Source organism: Sorex fumeus, unplaced genomic scaffold (genome assembly GCF_029834395.1).
Source record: "Sorex fumeus unplaced genomic scaffold, SorFum_2.1 ptg000058l, whole genome shotgun sequence".
Lineage (NCBI taxonomy): Eukaryota > Metazoa > Chordata > Mammalia > Eulipotyphla > Soricidae > Sorex > Sorex fumeus.
The window spans coordinates 6,370,057-6,385,687 of record NW_026606115.1 but is presented as its reverse complement, the minus strand read 5'-3'; the positions used below and the strand labels follow the sequence as shown (position 1 = coordinate 6,385,687).

Below are 15,631 nucleotides of genomic sequence, written 5' to 3'. Positions count from 1 at the left end.
AGGGGGCCAGTTGGTGGGTGTGACCCCCGCCTACTGTAATTTGGAGGATCTGGGTGGAGGATGCTTGGCCCAAATCCGAGTACGCTTGGAGATCTTGGTCCCGGAACCCGTGTGACTTTGTCCCTCTGCCAGTACCTTCATGTGTGCGGAGAGTGGTCTCAGCATGGTGGTGGCTGGTCCTGGAGGCAGTCTCCTGTCCCCGCGCCTGACTGTCCTCGCCGCCTGGGCCCCTTGAAGGGGAGCAGGTTGAGCTTTCCTCCCAGCCCCGACCAGGGCTCTGGCAGCCAAACACCTCCAGGGAAATAATAAACCAAAAAAAATAATGGATGATAAATGCTGAGAGAATAATATGAAATATCCTCCCCCTCTCCTTCTGGTTCCTTTTTTCTTCTTACCTACTCTCCATTTCCACTCTTGTCTCTTCAACCTCCTTCATTGATCTCAGTAGTACTGCCACAATATAGTGGATTCTATATGTTTCTTGGTAACTTTGCCACCTTCTTATATCTCAGTTCAATTGTTTGGAGCAACTGCAATGCAAATGTATATTTAAACTCAATTGTTAACAAAACTACCACTTTATAGCTATAGACTGGCTTGATCTCATCACTTTTGCTTAAATAAACTCTCATTCCCAGTAATGTATTTGCAATTACAATGAGAGAACGCTCAACTGACAGCAGAGTCTTGTTTGAAGATTTTGTGGTATGGATACTTTATTGAGCTTAATGGAAATATAAAATTGCTTTTAAAAAGTGTATGTTAATATATGCTATAAGTTAGTTAGGTAAAGGTAAAGGTAAAGGCCCTCCCGTTGATCGTCGATTTGCTCGAGCGGGCCCAGTAACGTCTCCATTGGAGACTTTGTTGTTACTGTGTCTGGCATATCCAATACTCTCGGTAGCTTGCCAGGCTCTCCGAGAGGGGCGGAGGAATCGAACTCGGGTCGGCCATATTGGCCGCTTGTAAGGTGAACGCCCTACCCGCTGTGCTATCGCTCCAGTTAGTAGTGCTTACAATATTAACTATTAACTATTAACTATGCTTACAATATTAACTATTAACTATTAACTATTAAGTTAGTAGTGCTTACAATATTAACTATTTTCATTTTATTAAAATATTACTTATTTTTATTGAATCACCATGAGATACAGAGTTACAGAGTTGTTCATTGTCAGATTTCATTCAGACAGTGTTCCAACACCCAACATTCCACCAGTGTACATTTCCCACCACTAATGTCCCCAGATTCCTTCCCGCCACCCTTCCCACAACCTCCTACGACAGGCACTTTCTCTCTCTCTCTTTTCTCTCTCTCCTTTTGGGAATTATGGTTTGAAATACAGATACTGAGAGGTCATCATGTTTGTTCCTTTACCTATTTTCAGCATGCAGTTCTTTTTTTTTTCTTTTTGGGTCACACCCAGTGATACTTAGTGGTTACTCCTGACTTTGTACTCAGGAATTACTCCTGGCGGTGGGTGCTCTGGGGATCCGTATGGGATGTTGGGAATCGAACCTGGGTGGACCATGTGCAAGGCAAATGCCCTACCCACTGTGCTATTGCTCCAGCCTGATTCAGAAACCCCATTCTAGATTACCTAATAAGAGAAAAGAATAATGTATGCATGTAATGTGTTCCTAAGTTAAGGGAAATGTTTATAAATCACATAAAAGTGCCTGTCACCTCATTTTAATATCACGGTCCTCCCATTGTTCATCGATTTGCTCGAGCGGGCCCAGTAACGTCTCCATCGTGAGACTTGTTGTTACTGTGTTTGGCATATCAAATACATCATGGGTAGCTTGCCGTGTGGGCGAGACACTCTCGGTAGCTTGCCGGGTTCTCCGAGAGGGGCGGAGGAATCGAATTCGGGTCGGCCATGTTGGCTGCTTTTAAAGCAAATGCCATACCGCTGTGCTATCGCTCCAGCCCTCATTTTAATATATATGTATATATATATTTGTATGTGTATATATATATTTTTATACATGTATATGTACAGGGGGCTCAAACAACCACATGGGGTGCCAGGAATTGAACCTGGGTTGACCACAAGGAAGGCAAGTGCCTTACCTGTAGTACTATGTCTTCAGCCCAAAGGCTGTACATTTAAATTCATTTAAAATTATATTTTAAACATACCTTTTGAACTCATTGTTGCAAAATAGAATCCCCATGACTCAAATTTGCTATACCGAGGCTCAGATATTTATTGACAAGTTCCAAAATAGAATATAGAATAAGAAAATGTGAACAATGGAAGTAATGAAAGTAAGCAATATATAAGAGGCAGTAAAAGTCACAAAATTTTACATAATCCAATACAAGATATTAGTGCTTTAACTTTTTTTCCAATAACAGAATGAAGTAAGTTTTTAAATGCTCATATTGGTATGCACCTAGAATATTTGATATTGGTCCTTTTTTTCTTTTTGGGTCACGCCCAGCGATGCTCAGGGGTCACTCCTGGCTCTGCACTCAGGAATCACTCTTGGAGGTGCTAGGAAACTACATGGTACACTGGGAATTGAATCCAGGTCAGCCTTGCAAAGACAAATGCCCTATTCGCTGTGCTATCGCTCCAACCCCATGGTCCTTTAAAAGCTAAGGTGTTTTGTGATCATTTATTTTAATTCCCCTGAAAGATGGGTGGAGCGATGGCACAGTGGGTAGGGCGTTCGCCTTACAAGCGGCCAACATGGCCTACCCGAGTTCGATTCCTCCGCCCCTCTCGGAGAGCCCGGCAAGCTACCGAGAGTATTCGATATGCCAGACACAGTAACAACAAAGTCTCCAATGGAGACGTTACTGGGCCCACTCTAGCAAATCGACGATCAACGGGAGGGCCTTTACCTTTTACCCCTGAAAGATAGTGTTTACCTAAGAAGACACTACACTTATATTGTGGAGTGAATTCGTTTGTAAAATGAAATTTAGTTTTTCTATGGAGGCCTTTGTATTGACAGAAATCTAGATATCTTACATTTTTTAAATGGTCCAAAAGGAAAAGAATAGACACAAGATGATATCGTTTATATGTGGTTTTTAGAATAACTGGATAAGATAATTCAATGGTTTAATGGGGGTGATATCTAGATCACCCTTAGTCCCAGAGTATAGAAAGGAGAAAGAAAGAAATGGAACTGAAAGTCAAGGGAGAACAGACAGATGAGAGCAACAGGGGAAAGGTGTCAAGGGATTCGGGTCCATCAGTTGTGTGAAAACATAATAGAGCTTGGATTAACAGGCAATCATTTCTTCCCAGAGGGGAAAGGGTGTTGCTCCCTTCCACCCTCCTCCCTCTGGAAAGAAAGATGGCAGCCACATGGGAGCCTTGTGGACAGCAGGTATGAGCCGGGGGAGTGGGGGCGACTAAAACCTCATGGGTCGGGGGGCGTTCCGGTCCGTCCTTCACGCCCTACTGAGGTCACCAGTCGCCCCCCACGAGTGGCTCTCCAGCACAGCCACAGCCCCAGAAGCACAAGGACTTAATGCAGAACCCAGCAGCTTGGAGCAGAAAAGTGAACGGACTATGCGTTGATCCAGGCCATCAAGTCTGCCGGAGGGGAAAGGGTGTTGCCCCATTCACCCTCTCCTCTCTGGAAAGAAAGATGGCGGCCACATGGGAGCCTTGTGGACAGCAGGTATGAGCCGGGAGTGTGGGGGCGACTAAAACCTCATGGGAAGGGGGGCGTTTCGGTCCACCCTTCACGCCCTACCGAGGCCACCAGTTGCCCCCACGAGTGGCTCTCCAGCACGGCCACAACTCCAGAACACAGAAACCAATTTCTTAACTATCTGACTTTCAGTAGAAATACTTCCAGGGTCAATAGGTAAAATAGCAGAAATCCAAAACCAACATTTAATTCTTGAACCCAGCTGTAGAAAGCAAATCACTTCACAATGCTTTTTCAGCATGTCTGATTTGGGGGGGGGGGGTAAACTCTAAATAATAGTGGTGAATCTTTTATTGAAACAATGAATCTAATCAAAGCAGATAGAGTGTTAACTAGAATTCATCTGCCTCACAGGGACGGGGAGGGGTGGGGGGTGGGGTTTTATTGGGGTTCTTCATGGTAAAAAATAAGTATTGGTAAAGGGAAATGTGTTTGATATTTGCATGACTGAGACATAAACCTGAAAGCTTTGTAACCTTTCCCACAGTGATTCAATAAAAAAAAAAATAATAATAGAGCTAAATATCCAAATCCAAGAGTCAACAATGAAATCATGAGACCCAAAGTTTTACAACTGAACTAAAAAATGCACCTGTGGAGAGGGAAGTCTTGGGGTGGTGGGAAGGAGGGTATGGGAGTGAAGGCACCTGGGAGCATAAGTGAATGAAGTTCATACTGGTAGTGGGATCGGTGCTAGAACATAGCATATCTAAAACCTAACTGAATGATTTTGTAGATCATGATGCATTAAAGACTATAAGTTTTTTAAAATGACCTAAAACAACTATCAGTAACTTTTTAATTTGTGGGTCTTTAATTAAAAAAATTAAAAAATATGAATAAAAGTGCCTACAAGACAAAAATTTTTAAAAAAGATGTAAGAAATATAAAATAATAGCAATAAAATAGTTATAATAATTTAAAAGTTAAATGGTTCAAAGGCCAAGGATGTGGCTCAGCAGTAAAACACTTGCCTTATGGATGTGAGGTGTTAGGTCTAATTCCTGACGTTGACTTGATCACTTGATCACTTGATATCCATTACTTATCGATTTGCTCGAGAAGGTGCCAGTAATGTCTCCATTCGCCCCCGTCGCGTGCTAGTGTAACCCAATGTCATCTGCTCACTCCAGGAACAAGAAGTGCCTCAAACCATTCATTCAGTGTCTTGATGAAGAAATCTGACCATCTCATAGGTGGGCGGCCACGCGATATTTTGACGTCCCATGGAATCCAGTCGGTAATGGCTCTAGTCCAGCGGTTGTCTCCAAATAGCATTACATGACCAACCCATCTGATTTTTGACACCTTGGCAAACGAGATAGTGTCCCTGATTCTTGATCATTGACGAATGTCAGAACTTCGGATTCTTTCTCTCATTTGAGTGAAACGTGATATTCCAAGCATAGCTCTTTCGATTCCTCTTTGGGAGACCTGAATGGGATTCTCATCCTGTTTTTATAGGGCCCAGGTCTCTGAGATGTATGTTAATTCAGTAAGAACAGTGGAATCGAAGACATGTGCCCAGAGACAGAGGTTCTTTGTCCTCTTAGCTATTTCTTCGATGCTCTTGAAGGCATTCCAAGCTGCTCTCTTCCTCCTGCGCAACTCAGGTGCCAGGTCATTCGTCCTGTTGACTTCTAGACCTAGATACACATAACTGTTGCATTAGGAGATGTTCGTTCCATTGAGAGTGAATGGAATGTCAGCGAATGAGACCATTTCTCATAAACATTGTCTGTGTGAGGTTCAGCTGTAGTCTGACCTCTCCACACTCACGGTTGAAGTAGGTCAGCTGCTTGGCTAATGTTTGGTGTTATTAGAATGATAGCGTCCCTGATCCTTGATCGTCGACGGATGTCGGGACGCTGTCTCATTTGCCAAGGTGTCGAAAATCAGATGGGCTGGTCACGTAATGAGATTTAAAGACGACCGTTGGACTAGAGCTGTTACTGATTGGATTCCACGGGATGTCAAAAGACCGCGTGGCCGCCCACCTACCAGATGGTCAGACTTCTTCGTCAAGATCATGAACGATCGGTTTGAGGCCCTTCATGTTCCCGGAGCGAACAGATGCCATTGGGCTACACTAGCACGCGACAGGGACAAATGGAGACGTTACTGGCGCCCGCTCGAGCAAATCGACGACTAACGGGAAGTTAAGTGATTAAGTGATTAGAATGATGTCATGAGTGAAGCGGAGGTGGTCTAGTTGCCAACTGTCTATCTTTACTCCCATTCGTTCCTATTCCAGTTGTCACATGATGTTCTCGATAGTGGCACTGAAGAGTTTAGGTGAAATGGTATCACCCTGCCAAACCCCTCTCTTGACATGGATGATCACTTCTTTGTAGAATTGTGAGATCCTGGTAGTGATTCCGTAATACAGCTCACAAACGATCCTGATGCATTGAGTTTGAACGGCCTGTTTGGCTAGGGCTTCAATGACCACTTCAGTCCCAAAAGAATCAAAGGCCTTCTTTAAATCGATGAACGTTAGACAGAGCAGCATCTTCAACTCCCGAGAAACCTCAATGAGCTTGGTTACCATGTTGAGATTGTGCTGATTCCTTTTTGAAACCCTGATTGCTCTCATGGTTGTCCTTCATCTAGTGTTCTGCCAATCCTATTCAAGATGACTAGTGAACAGCTTGTAGACGACAGACAAAAGGTAGATTGGGTGATAGTTACCAATGTCGTGGTTGTTTCCCTTCTTGTACAGTAGTACAGTCTGGCTGGTTTTCCGCTGGGATGGAACCTTGCATTCAGACAGGTAGCATGTGAAGAGTCAAGCCAGTGTATTGATGAGTACTGATGGCAGGTTCTTCAGGTGTTCAATTCTGACCTTGTCTGGGCCAGGTGCTGTTCAGTTCTTTACTGACAAAATGGCTTGTTGGATTTGGGAAGGGAGAATGTAGGAAATGACATATCCATCCTGCAGAATTTGGTATGTGGGTAGGTGGATGTGGCTATTGAAGGGATCCGAGTGGAAGTCATGAATAATCTTCTCCATTGCCCTTCTGGAAGATGTGATAGATCCATCAGGATGTTGGAGGGCAGTCATCTTGGTCTTGTAGTTGGCGAAGGACAGGTGGGTGTTGCAAATGATTTTCCCAGCTTCTGCTGCATCTGCCAGCACTGCTACTCTTTTCTCTTTGATGTCTTCCTTTATTGCTTGTCTGTACTACTTTGTGAGTCAGACGTTCAGTTGTGGTTGCCTGAGGTTTACGCCAAGCCACGTTGACTAATGAGCTCAGAAGTTTTCGAGGACAGGCGTCTTTTTGTGGTATCTCTCTTGGTGTTCCTCGCACAATCATGGAGGTGCTGAACCAGTCGATCATATTCTTCCTCAATGTTGTTAACTACGGCATCTTCCCATGTTGCCACAATAGTGCCAAAGTGCTCCCAGTTGGTGGTCTTCTGGGAGTTCTCTTCATAATCTTTGCAGCTCTTTCTCCCTGCTCCATGAAGTAGAATTTTTCAAGAAAGAGATGGGGATACGATCCCGTTTGGAATTTTGGGACAAGAGTTACATTGGTCTGGCAAATCCACTGATTGAATATGATGTGGTCAATTTCGTTGTGGAACTGTCTACTGGGAGATTCCCATGTCCAACATTTAGATCCGGCCTTCTGGAATTGTGAGTTACTATGTATGGTCTTGGTAGACATGATGAACTCAGATAGTCTCTCATCCTGTTCGTTCCATTCTAGTCCATGGGTCCAGATGTGGAGTTCTTCAGCTGATCTTCTTGGTCCTATCCTTTCATTAAAATCGCTGACAATGGTATTGTAGAAGGTGTAGTCTTCTTTATAGAACTCCTCCAGCTCCATGTAGATCAATTTCTTCTTCATCATAATTAACTGTTGGTGCGCAGACAACGAAGATAGAAACTGCTGGCAGTGAGCCACATCTATTCAAGTGTAATCGTCTGATTAGGGTTTTTAAGCATTCAAATGAATCAATTCTCATGGCCAAGTTTGTATTGACAAGGACTCTGACACCACTCTTCTGTCGCATGTCCTAGGAAGAGTTCTTCTCCAGTGTCAAAAACGATGTGATGTGATTGATCCCTTCTCGTCTCGGTCAGACCAATGATGACGTACTTGATCTTTCGGACTTTAACCATCATGTCCTTGATCAATGCATCCGATGCCATCATAGGTGCATTAAAAGTGCAGACAGTTATTTTTGTCCTTCTTCATTTTGGCAACCTAGTTCTGCCTTGAGATTTTATTAGCCTCTCCTTGCTCATCCTTCTTAATGCTGTCTTATTTGTGGCTCTTTCAGGGTTAGGGGAATGAAACCCATTGTATTTACTGGTTTTTGCATATCGAATATGCCACGGATAGCTTGTCAGGCTCTGCCCTGCGGGTTGGATACTCTTGGTAGCTTGCCAGTATCTCTGAGAGAGATAGATACTTTTGGTTGTCCTCTAATCGCCCTTGCATGTGTTCCCATGTTTCAAACTATACTTGAACCCCATCAAATATGGTGTGATAATCTTGGAAGATGACTATTTAGCGTCTTATGATGTGTTGCGCAGCTGTTTCACGACCGTGCAGTCTGGAAAGCGGCCTCGAGCATGGTGACGGCTGTGTAGTGGAGGTAGTTAAGGTCTGCCAATGAGGTATTTCCTTAGTACTGGTAGGGTGGAGCTTCTGCGTATAATCCCTGGGTCCCTGGAGATTGGTGGGAGCAGGCAAAAGATCTCTGTTTCTGGGCCCTGTTGAGCCTGAATTCCAAAGTCGCAGACTTCCGCTTACCTTGTTCTAACACTGACTAAATTAATGAAATGAAATAAAATGTGGTTCAAGCATCTTGAATCTGCTCTCATCACTAGTATCTACATGACTCTCCTTGTTACAGCATTGTACTAAATTTGATTTTGTTCTGTTTTGACAAATGTAACTGACAAAAGTGATAAAAATATATTAATTAATAACTGGATGAGGAAATGTGATGTAGTAAATGGGGGATGCCTAGATCACACTTACCCTAAAGAATAGGAAGGACACAGAGGCAAAGAAATATAGAGGGGAAGAAGGTGAGAAAGGGAAGTAATGGAGGAACTAGTGTCAGGGGCCTCAGGTATAGTAGCGATGTTGGAGAGTGGTATATCTAATATATATTAAACAACACCAAGAACAGGAGATTAAAACTAAAAATACAGAACTACAACCACCAAAGATGACATGTGTAGGTGTGTTGGGAGATAGAATGGGAACACTGGTAGAGGGAATTTTACACTAGTAGTAGGATAGTAGTAGGTTTTCGTGTTGGAGTATTGTATGCCAAAGACTGATCTATCAATAATTTTTTAAATGAAAACTTTTTAGTGGGTGTGGAAAAATTTCTCTCTTTCTTCATCAACCTTAATTTCATGTCCAGTTTTAAATAATTTAAGTCTTTTAGGAATGTCACGGCCAAAGGAATTTTGGCTCAATTTTGGAAATTCTTTTTTACAGTTTCTTTTTTAACGGATTAAGTTCAAGCATTATTTCTGGAACAGCAACAACTTATTGAATTTCATCATATTCAAAATCTTCTGAATCAGATCATTTCTTCCTGCAGATGTAGCTCCATTTTCTTCTGTTACTTAACCTCTGAAGCATTCCTTGAAAATACAAAAACCTTGATTTCTGAAACGCATGTATATGAGAAACAAAGAACACTGGCAAATGACTACACTTTTTTCTTCTTCCCTAATGCCATATACAGTGCCAAATCAAGATAAGCACCATGCTTTGGATAGTAAAGTCCATAACCTGATATTTCTTAAGCAAATGAATAGCCTTACTCACCTCACATATCTGTCTTGGTTATGTTAGGCGTTTTAAGTAGATATCATCCTTTGTTTATCTTCCATATACGGGTATGGGTTTATCTTCCATATATGAGTATGACTTTATTTTTTACTATAGCAATGATTTTTTGCCTTCTAATGTTTTTCTTTAGGGTTTTTTTTTTACCTTTTTTGTAGGTCAGCTGTGCCTGGCTCTGAAAATGGAGTATCATAAGTTAGTCAACGTAGGCAGCTTCTCACTGGGTAGATTCACTGCTAACAGAAGAAAAGAAAAGCCAAACTATAGCAAAAGTACTAGGTACTTCATTATCCATTGCTCTGCACAAGATGTTTTGTAGCAGCAGCATAATATCTGTTAGGCAGTTCGAAATACATTAACAAACCAGCTTGGAAACACTATGCCTTTGATGAACTATCAAGACTACCAAGCATCTATGGCCACTTTCACGTTGACAAATCTGCTTCTTTTTCTTGTACACCATATTTTTACCTCATATAATCAAGAAAAATTGTAGTTACAAATAAAATTTAGATAGGGTGGACTGCACTTTCTTTCACTGTTCTCTCTTTTTTTAACCAAATAAAGTTTAAATGTTAGCCAAAAATAGTGCAATGCTGAGAAGTTGGGAAAAGAAGAGAACTATCTCCACTAAGGTTCAAATTATATCTTTATTTATTTGCTTACTTATTTGTCAGAATTTTACTCACAGCAATAGCTAAATAAGTAATACTACCAATTTACCTCCAAGTTAGTTTAACACCCAGTTACATTTTTAATTAACAAAATATGATGAGAATACTTCCAACACATTTCAGGACCTAGAATGGAAATTTATGTTGTGAAATTCTTGTAATAGAAATGTGCCCTCTGCTTAACAACTTAAAAATTAAATACATTATTGATGCAATATAGACTGGAAGTGTGGACTTATAATCAACTGAAATAAAAGCAAAATGAAAAAAAATGACCCAAATTACAGTCAAAAATATTTTGGCAAAACCAAGGAAAGCTTCTTATCTTCTTTCCCAATCATATTATATACACATATGTAGTTGGTTAAAGGTTTAACTTTCTAAAGTTCAACAAAAGATGCCATTGCTTCTTGTATATTGCTGGTAGGCACTAGAGTCATACTTAGGTAGAGTGCAATTTGCTGAAAATATAATATAGTAATTAATAAATTCAAAATTATACAATATACCTACTATATGATTAATTTCATTGGTCTCCAAAAACATCTGTTTATACACAAAAGGAGAATGATATGTTCCTCCCTGGATTATTTTCCCAAAGTAGGTATCAAAAAGTGATTATTTTGTTTTGATTTGGCTAAGTTTTGTTAGACCTCAAAGACTGAGTGTTGATTTCACCACATTCTTAGTTACAATCCATAACCCCAACTGATAATTGTACAGTCATACTCAAGATATTATTTATTACTGTTTCTCTATCTATCCATTCATTTCCCCACTTCTCTTCATCACTTTTTTTTATTTTTCTATTTTTATTAGTGAAACACCATGAGGTACAGTTGTAGATTTACAATTTTTTGTGCTTGGGTTTGATTATACAATGATCAGATACCCATCCCTCCACCAGTGCCCATTTTCCACCACCATGGATAATATCCCCCCCACCCCCATCCCCCCATCCCCCCCTGCCTCTGTGGCAGGGCAATCCCCTGTGTTCTCTCTCTCCTTTTGGGTGTTGTGGTCTGCAAAAGAGGCATTGAGTGGCAAACATGTTCAGTCCATAGTCTACTTTCGACATGCATCTCCCTTCCTGGGAGGATCCTCCAAACACCCTTTATTTGGTGTTCCCTTCTCTATCTGAGCTGCCCTTTCCTCTAGAATGCCTGACTGGCCACTAAGCTATGGAGTAATCCTCCTGGTGCTGATCTCAGCTATTCTTGGGTATTAATCTCATATTTTGTTACTTTATATCCCCCAGATGAATGCATATGTATATCCCTCTATGTATATCCCTCTCTTTCTGACTCATTTCGCTTAACATTATACTTTCCATGTTGTACCACTTGTATGTAAATTTCATGACTTCATCTTTTCTAACAGCTACATAGTATTCCATTGTGTAGATGTACCAATGTTTCTTTAACCAGTCATCTGTTCTTGGGCATTCAGGTTTCTTCCAGTTTCTGGCTTTCATCACTATTTTTGTTGCTTCAATGTCCAGGAGTTGCAGACTTGTTTGTAGTTCTTGTACACACTTGGTTGCAGTGTGCAGAAAATCACATATGTTTGGTCTTGTATAGGCTTTCTTGCAGAATCTCACTCAATATGCATGGTGGTATTGGGTATTGATCTCAAAGTCTCATGCCTGCAAGGCAGGTATTCAAACACTGAGCTACATTCTTAGCACACATTAATTCCATTCTTATCCCCATTTTTTGCTTCAGTTATCCTATCTTCACCATAGGAAGTAATTCTAATGCTTGATTATTTAATTAATTTATGTTAAATAAAATGTCTTTTTTAAAATTTTTTTATTAGTGAAAAACCATGAGGTACAGTTATAGGCTTACAAATTTTGTGCTTGGGTTTCAGTTATACAATGATCAAGTGCCCATCCCTCCACCAGTGCCCGTCATCCATCCCCATGGGTCCCAGCATCCCCCCCACCCTCTTTTATTATTTTTCATGCATGTGAGTTTTAATTTGTGTAATGGAATTTTTCTGTGGGTGAACATCATTTGGTTTCTATTATTTTTGCTTAGCGGTAGATTCACATAAACACCCAAACATCTGTAAGTGTACATCTGCATGAACATATATCTAACGATTTATATATATATACATACATATATATGGAGAGAGAGGAGAGTTATCCAAAGCATTAAATCACAAAATAAAACTTCTGCTTTATCTTTACTATTTAGTTTTGTCCGCTCTTTGGTGGAATAGGAATATCAACTCTGAATTGTGAAAAATAAAGTTTAATATTATTAAAGCACTAATTTTATTTAGAAACTTCATTGATTGTTAATGGGTATTTTGTGTTGTATTATCAATTTATGCATAACTGTTTGATTGCACAAACTTGTCTCAGCCTGCATAAATGAACAGCACTGAAACAAATTACTTAAAAAGAGTAAAATTAAGTCCCTTACCAGCCATGATCCAGAAACTCATTAATAAATCTAGAAAGAGACCAACAAGTTGCAGAGATACTTCAAGACCCTATGCAAGGTTGAGTCATCTGGGATACCCTGGGATGGGGGATGAGGGAGTGGGGTGGTGCGTGAGCCCAGCACCTACAAAAAAGAGAGCTCTGACAGCTGAAATCCTCCACACTCAAACAATCAATGCCACACTCCCTGCTGGACCCCACTGATCAGGATGAGCCTCATACAGAAATTAATCTGTTGAAAAACTCAGGTGTGTGGGTTTTGAGACTGAATTCTTTAGGCTTTAATGGAGTCAGGGATGAGCTACCTCCACTCATCTCTCTACTTCTAGAAGCCCTGGCTGTCACACACAAACCTGACCCGCCCAAATTCCACCCAATTTAAAATTTAACTCCAGCTGTAACACTTGTATCACTTGTCATCAGCTTGGTCATCGATTTGTTTGAGCAGGCACCAGATATGACTTCATTTATCCCTGTTGCGTGCTAGTGTAGCCCAATGGCATCTGCTCCCTTGAGTAACACGGAGAGCATCAAGCATTCTTTCAGGTTCTTGACGGAGAAGTCCAACAATCTCGTAGGTGGGTGACCAGGCATCTTTTTGACGTCCCATGGAATCCAGTCGGTAATGACTCTAGTCCAGCAGTCATCTCCAAATTTGGAGATGACGAGTTGTATCACCTTTTTTAAAATGTTGGACTTCTGGGAGTGACACTTCAAAATCTACAACTCTGATAAACCAGTAGTAGCACACCAGATTGGATAGGATATAATTTAGAAGGCATCCCATCTCGATGAACAAAATATCAACACAGAAATCTTTTTTTAAAATTTTTATTACTGAGACACAGTGAGGTACAGTTGTAGACTTACAAATTTTCGTGCTTGAGTCTCAATTGTACAATGAGAAAATACCCATCTCTCCACCAGTGCCCATTTCCCAACATCACAGATCCAAATATCCCTCCCAACCCCCATCCCACCCGTCCCACCCTGCCTCTGGCAGGGCATTCCATTTTGTTCTCCCTATCCTTTGGGGTGTTGTAGTTTGCAAAAGAGGCAATGAGTGGAAATCATGATTGGTCTATAGTCTACTTTCAGCATGCTTCTCCCATCCTGTGAGGATCCCCCCAACACCCCTTATTTGGTGATCCCTTCTCTATCTGAGCTTCCTTTTCCACTAGCATGTGTGGCTGGCCTCCAAGCCATGGAATGAACCTCCTGGTACTTATCTCGGCCGTTCTTGGGTGTTGGTCTCCTATTTTGTTACTTTATGTTCCCCAGATGAATGCAATCTTTCTATGTCTATCCCTCTCTTTCTGACTCATTTCGCTTAACATAATACTTAACATGTAGTACAACTGGTGTGTAAATTTCATGACTTCGTCTTTTCTAACAGCTACATAGTACTCCATTGTGTAAATGTACCAAAGTTTCTTTAACCAGTCATCTGTTCTCGGGCACTCAGTTTTTTCCAGATTATGGCTATTGTAAAGAGTGCTGCAATGAACAGACAATTGCAGATGTCACTTCGATTATACACGTTTGCCTTGCATGCGTCAGACCCAGATTCGATTCCCAGCATCCCATATGGTCCCCTGAGCACTGCCAGGAGTAACTTCTGAGTGTAGAACCAGGAGTAACCCCTGTGCATCACCAGGTGTGACCCAAAAAGCAAAAAAAAAAAAAAGAAACAGTGACCAAAACACAGAAGTCTTAACCTGTAACAACCTCTTAGTGATCTCTTATCCTAGGGCTTAATGGTCCCATGGTGAGATACACAATATTCACAACCTTGCTTCTGAGGAAACATTTTTATCATTCTTTTAGTAAATTATAACAAGTAATATAAAATAAATTATTGTGTGCCTACTATGGGGCAGTTTTAAGCGGTGGTTGGGAAAATTGAAGTGGTGAGAAGATGCAGTGGTGGTGGTACTGATATTGGTATATTGAATGTCTGTAACAAATCGTTATGAACAACTTTGTAAAACAGATTGTTTGTGTAAGGTATAAGAGGGAAATAAAAATTTTAAGATATCATAGAAAATAATGTGTCACTTGTGAGAATGACCTGAACATCATCAATACATAATTTGAAAAAGTAAACTTAGGAAACTTGAATTAATGTTTTAGTTAAAGAATAAACTCACCCTGGAAAAAAACCTTCTCTAAGACTTTACCTATAAAATGAGAAAGTTCAGAGAAGGTAAACTTTGGCCAGAGCCATAGTAGGGCATTTTTCTGGCACAAGGCTGACCCATATTTGATCCATGAAATGTCATATGGTCCCTTGAGCCCTTCACGAGTCATTCCTTGAGCACAGAGCCAAGAATAGGCTTAAAAAATCAAGACCACAATAATAAAAAGGAAAACAATAGGATTCCTTGCAGTGTAGTTTTGGGTTAATATAACTTGCAATTGTGACCTAATGAATCTTCTATTTTTTCTCCTGCCTACCTATCACCTAGTTTTATCAGGAACAACTGGTAAAAGTAATAGGCTAGGTTGTATTTTATTTGTTTTCATGAGATTTGGAAGATGAGAGGCCCTGGAGCGGAAACAGGTAACAATAGAAACCTTTGAGAAGCAGTGCCAGAAAAGTAGAAGAATATACAGATAGGGGTAAAACTTCCTTTAGAGAAACTATTGTAGATTGTTCCCAGAATTAGGAAAGGAAAATGTATCCTGTTCAACAGTTTATTAAAATGGTTCCTAGAACAGAAACTTGAACCCTCTAGGCAAAACTGATGACTTTTCAAAATGTTGTGCTTGAATAGCCCTTTCTATCAAAAAACCTTGAAAATACAATTTTTGTCACTTCTGGAGGCAAAAAATTTTATATATATATATATGTATGTATTATCAAATGAGTGTGACTGATGCCTGTTGTATGCGTTTCCAAAAAAATAGCTCAAGTCTAATACAGTGACATTGTTAAAGAATGTGGTTTAATATGTAGCTGAAATTTCTCCATGGATATTGCAAAATTCTTA

At 40.6% G+C, this 15,631-nt stretch overlaps 1 pseudogene; it reads right to left on the bottom strand.

The window, feature by feature from the left end:
- Positions 1 to 9,019: 9,019 nt before the first annotated feature.
- LOC130034112 (39S ribosomal protein L1, mitochondrial-like) lies at positions 9,020 to 9,972 on the bottom strand (annotated as a pseudogene).
- Positions 9,973 to 15,631: the final 5,659 nt, after the last annotated feature.